Source organism: Empidonax traillii, unplaced genomic scaffold, assembly GCF_003031625.1.
Source record: "Empidonax traillii isolate 1590-97213 ecotype Southwest subspecies unplaced genomic scaffold, ASM303162v1 scaffold380:size670999, whole genome shotgun sequence".
Taxonomy (NCBI): domain Eukaryota; kingdom Metazoa; phylum Chordata; class Aves; order Passeriformes; family Tyrannidae; genus Empidonax; species Empidonax traillii.
The window spans coordinates 314,567-320,497 of NW_020955573.1; the positions used below are offsets into that span (position 1 = coordinate 314,567).

General features: G+C 45.1%; 1 long non-coding RNA gene across 1 annotated transcript; it reads right to left on the reverse strand.

The window, feature by feature from the left end:
• Positions 1-204: 204 nt before the first annotated feature.
• On the reverse strand, positions 205-4,431 carry LOC114062070. The gene is made up of 2 exons (XR_003572304.1): positions 3,992-4,431; positions 205-437 (listed from the first exon to the last, which is right to left on the reverse strand). It is a non-coding gene; the product is annotated as an uncharacterized LOC114062070 (long non-coding RNA).
• Positions 4,432-5,931: the final 1,500 nt, after the last annotated feature.

A 5,931-nucleotide genomic window follows, 5' to 3' on the forward strand; every position in this document is an offset into this window, starting at 1 on the left:
AAGCAGAGGTGCCTGCAGCGAGGGCTGGAGCTGAGAGCAGAAGTGCCAGTTTCAGCTGACACCAGAGGTTTCAGGCTCTTAGGGCATAAAGCATTTTTCACTCATTTTAAATTAATTTAATTGGGGAAAAAAATGAAGGAGAAATAACTGGAGACTTTTTTTTTGAAGGGGGGGGTTGTGTGGGTAATTTTTTTTTTTTTTTATAAGTGGAAAATGCCATTTGGAGATTAAACCTGCCTTTAAGTGGCTATTTTTAAATGAAAATATCTTCAGTGTTCGAGAAGTGACTGCAGAGACCTTCTCTTTGCAGCCATCTGAGAGAGGGGTTTTTTTCTTTCTCTTGCATCTCTGCTGCTCAAACCCTGTTCCAGCTCCAGGGCGGGCAGTGGCTCCAGCCTTTCCTTCTGCTGCCCCTTCTCTGAGTTAATGCATTGGTTCTGCAGGGAAAAAAAAAAAAACAAAAATCGACATTTTTAGTATTCCAAGAGCCAAAGGCTGGCTGGATGGAGGGATTTGCTGTACACCACAGGCAGGAGACGAGGGCTGATGCAAATGCAGTTTTACACCCTGTGCCCAGAGAAACAACTCACTGCTGCCCAGGGAAGGGTGAGATACAGGGAAGACATTCTGCTTTTATTTTTTTCTACTAGTTGTTTTTCAAATCAAAGTGCTGAAACAGTAGAAATACCTTGTTTTTGCCTGTCATGGCATGGGAATCTGCTTAAATTTTTAAATGTATTTATTTAGCTGCTTGCTCAGAGGTAGCCCCTACACTATCAACAGCAAAGAACACACAAGGTTTGGGAGTATTTTTCTGGTGTTTTCTTGTGTTTTCAGGTTGTTGGATGCCAAGGGGAAGAAAATGAGTGGGGTTTGGATGCTTGGTAGTGGGACAGGTAAAGATCTCTGCTCAAGGAGCTCAGATAGGGGAGAACACAGAGGTTTCCCTGGACTAGCCAAAAGCAGCTCTTAAAAGAAGAAGACGTTCTATGCAATCTTAAACCCATTATTTCCATAAAAATATAGCCCTTATTATAATTATAAGAATAATTCAAAGTGTGGTGAGCATGGCAGGGTGCAGTGCCTCCCTGACCCGCTCCAGGGCTGCATCCCACGGTGCCCATCGAAAGGGAAATGTGGATCCTCTCAGCACAGCTCTCCTGTTTTTCCTCAGCCTGCCCAGCAGCCACGTTATCTGCGATTCCACGTGTCCTCCCAACGCTGTGTTTGCTGCCTTTTAGGCCAAACCCTTGGTTAGGGAGAATCTGCAGAGCGTCACGGCCTCATTGATTTAATTGATTGGGAGCGCCGGGCTCTGCCCAGCACCTCATCCCCTCTCCCAGGCAATGGTAATCAGAGCAAAAGATAACACAGCCTGTTCCAGTTGCAGCAGGGATGAAAAGATTTCTTCCCTAGGACTCCAAAGTGCCTTTGGAAAAGAAGAAATTCTGACTGTGTTTTCTGTCTCTAGCCCAGGGTTTGCCAGCGGGTGCCCAGCGCAGCCTCTGAAGGTCCCTCTGGACCAGCTCATCTGCAGTGCTGCAGGGAGGCTGCTGGAGTTCCAGGAGGTGCAGCCAGGCTGCCACAGGCTTGGAATTTTATCCCTCCAAGATTTTATTATTTTTATCCAGATATACTGTGGAAAATCACAGCTGGGTCCCAGTGACTGAAATTAGCAGCAAAGACATAAAACCTCGCGGTGAGGGGATTTTGTTCTTCAATTTAACAAAACTTGAGCGTCTCCCCGTTTGCAATGAGGACATTATCCATTACAAATGGATATCCATGATAAATGGACCCATAAAATTAGGGGAAAGCAGGGCTGCTGCTGCAGCAAACCTTAATAATTTCATATATTCAATATATAGTCACCCTAAATAATTGCCCCTCCTGCAGCAGCTCTCCAGCCCAGAGCCACCGACCTCTCGGAGCTGTTTGACCAAAGGGTCAGCATTTCCACCCCATTAATGAACAATACACAGATGGGTTTGGTCTTCTAAAATCAATTCAGAATAAAGAATCTTCTCCTGATCCCTCCTTGCTGAGGTTTGTGCCAGAAATAAATCCTCATTTTGGAGCTGCCTACTGATGGTTTGTCTGCTTGGCTTGGGCACAGCCAGGAGGGCACAAACAGACTCACCTCAAGCTTTTGTGAGTAAATACACAAGGAATTATTCATAGCATCATCCAGTCGTGGAATCATAAAGGTTGGAAAAGCCCTCTGAGATCGAGTCCAACCATTCCCCCAGCACTGCCAAGGCCACCACTAATCCATGTCCCCAAGTGCCACATCCACACGCCCTTTAAATCCCTCCAGGGATGGGGACTCCACCACTTTCCCAGGCACAGCCTGTTCCTCTACACAGCCTTTAAATCCCTCCAGGGATGGTGACTCCACCACTTCCCCAGGCAGTTTTGTTCCAGTGCTTCTTGCTTTGTCTTTTAGACACAACCAAAGCAGGGCTGGGGGTGGTCAAGGGCAATTTGGCCACTGCCAAGGATGGGGAGCCCTCAGGATGGAGGGTTTGGGAACAACCTCAGCAGGAACAGATCTTTTCTTTGCCTGAGTGTGCTTCTGCCCTAAATTAAATGCAGAAGTAAAACTCAGGGCAAAAGCTGAATCACTGGCTTAATTTAGCAGTGAAATCATGAGTGAGGCACTACAGTACCTGCTGAAGGGTGCAGTGATTTCTAATTATGGATTACACAGCTAATCAGTACCAATCAACACTTTATGATCTTGACTTAATATTTAATATAATGTTAATTATAATTGCTTTTGCCACAAACTGTGTCAAATACGAGGCGTGATTTCCCCTCCCGGTGTCCCTGGCGGCTCTGGGATGGGGCAGCTGGAGGAGGGACCTTCCCTCCCCAAAATCCCACCCAGCAGCACAGCCCCACCTCCCTGCTCATCCTCCTGCCTTGAGTTGTGATGCTAATTAAGTGGTGGTGAGTCTCAGCGTTATTAGAACGGAGTTTTTATCTCACACAAGTACCTTCCAGCTACAAACAGGGGAAGTTCATTTAATTAAAAATAATTTTAGTGTGAGTTAATGTGAACACAGTTCAATTACTCTGAAATACGCTTAACATTTTTTTTCCCCTCTTATTCTTTCAAAGTCTAACAAGAAGCTACAGAAAAACACACCCCAAACCACCAACAACAGACAACCAAGATCATTCTTTCGGGTAGTTTCTGTGGGTTTAGGTTCTCACGTTTCCCTGCTCTGATTTCCACCCCTTTGCCCCCAAAACACTGAGCGTGACATTGAGCAGCTGTGGCATCACAGGAGCTGGAAGGTTTGGGGCCAATCAAAACATAATATTATAAGGCATTTTTTTCTTCACTGCTTTTTCCTCCATCATTTTATGTCTAGAGGGATGCAGAGCTCCCACCATCCCTGCTGACCAGTGCCTTTATGATTCTCAGCATCCCTGGGACGCTTGTCCCAGGAGGGGCTCAAAGCAGACCCAAAATTTTGCGTGGGGTCTCAGGCCAAACAAATCAGCTCCAGAACTCCCTCCTGGCTCCGAAATTCCGCTGCCATACCTGGTAACTCAGAAGCTCCTCATTAAAACAGAGCAAAGAAAACTGAGCAGGGTAATTTCTAGGAGACAGGGCTTGGTTTAAAAAAGCGTGTAAGTTCTTGCATATTAGTTAATAAAAGCTTTTAGTGTACTTCAAACTCCTCTTTTGACATGAAGCTCTTCAGAGCATCATCACTATTTTCTCTTTCCTGCTCTCCTTCCATTGTTTCAACTCTTTGCTCAGAGGGCTGAGTGAATCAGTTGAAGGGAATAATTCCTCCAGTGAATTTCACCTCTTTTTTTCTCACAACACAATTTCCTTTGATGGATTCATTATTGCCAATTATTTGCTGAATAGCTTTAGTAAATAATTCTCTGGCTGGAGATGGATGGTGAGTATCTTGCTGGAATGATTTAATGGCCAAAACTGAAGCTCTGCTGGGGAAGTACAACTATTCACAGGAGTTGTGATGATGGTTTTCCCTGTTCACTGGCTCATGGAGGGGGGAACCAGGCTCTGGACTGGTAGCAAACTCAAGTAGATGCTCCTCTATGTTTTTTTTCAGGCTTTTTCTGGTAGTTTGAGGCTTAGAAACTTCTTTCAGGACTTGTTTTCAGGGCAGGACACAGGGCTGGGGGCTGGCAGCACCTTCTCTGCTCAGGAGTGTCCCTGGCAGTGCCACGGTGGCCAAAATGTCACTACAAGGAGGAGCAGAAATGTGTAACAATGGCAAAGTCACATTCACAGCATCATTCCTGTGATTATTTATTGAGCATCCTCAGGGTTTCTGTCCTTAAGAGCCCTTGCAAAGTCCTTTTGCCAGCTTGAGCAATGTCTGTGCATGACAATTCCAAATCCCTCAGCTCTGCTGTGCACAGACCACTCAGGACCATCTTCAGAGGCCTGGTAAGTTTTGATCTAATTTTAACTTTATTTAGGGGAAAAAAACCAACAATCCAACTAAAAAAAAGCAAACCCAAAGCAAATCCAGAAAGGTTAAGGACATAATTAACACTCAGGCAATTTTTTAGTATCCTAAATAGTCTGTATAAATGCCATCAGGACTTTGCTGGCCCAGGCACCTAATTTTACCTGCATATTCCCAAAATGCATTTCCAGCTGGGCTTAGGTTCTGGTCCCCCATCTCAGCTAGTCCTGGGGTCTCCCCTGGGGCTTAGTTGGGGTCTCTTCTCGCAATTAAAAATATAAAAAACAGACGTATTTGATTCATGTTTTGGCTTTTCCACTGTCAGGGGAGCTACAGTCCAGTGTCAGCAGCTGGAGCTGCTGGCTTTGTCCCTCCAGCACTGCCAGGGACTGCACAGAGAAAGGAAGGAGTCCTGGGAATTAACAGGAGTGGGGACAAAAGGAACATGAGCACATACTTGGGCTGAAGATCCCATAAATCAGCTGCTGGGATGTTCCATCCAAAGCCCCTGAGCTGCACCTCCTGATGAGGTTAAACTCAGACTAAGAAAAGCGGTTCTTGAAAGTTTTTGTTGATTCTTTATTGCATAAAAGCACCCAACAGAAAATCTATCTTTAAAAAGTGAAATAAAATAAAAGAAAGGAAACAAGTGGGACAAATCCTTCCCCTCCATCCACACCAAAGCCTTTCACGGGGGTTTGACCTCTCTGATGTGGGAAAACAAATCTCCAGACAGAAGACAAGGTGCTTAATAGCAAAGCCCATTGACTTTCAAATGCAATCTTGTTGTTTTTTTTTTTTTTTTCCTACATAACTCTGCTGTGTTGCATCTTGTTTACTTTCTCTCAGCACCCATTAAGTTAATATTACCATAAAGGAAATTAATTCCACCCCCCCCCACACACACACATGGAAACACCTCCCATCAGGGTAACTTAACATCACTCAGGTGGGCATGGAAAGTAATTATCCCACTATAGTATCTCTGGTGCCACTCCATCAGGGACTGATAGGTAAAGTCCTTCCATCCATTAAAGATCTTGTAACCTCTCATTACATATGTAGTTCCATATGAAGTCCTATTCTCAGAAAAGGTTAATTAAAACCTGTGATTCCTGTATGAGCTGAATTGGGGGGTGGGGGGGATCAGGCAGGAATTTCTCCCCTGCAAAGCCCCTCATTCTTTACTTAAACATGAATTAACTTCCCAGAAGGACTCAGAAGGCCAACCCAACCTCTCCTGAGGAAAGGAGGTATTTATCAACCTCAATCTGTCTGCCTGCACAGCAGAGACTTAAAATACCTGTGTAAAACTCTGTTCAAGACCTGGAGCCCACCCTGGTGACCTGCAGGGATGTGTCATGCACTCCCATGGGTAATAATTCCTGAGACTGCCTGGGCAATTTAGGGAGAGAGGATCTTCTCTGCTTTAAGGAGTGTAAAGTAAGAATGCCCCAATTTGGCCATCCCT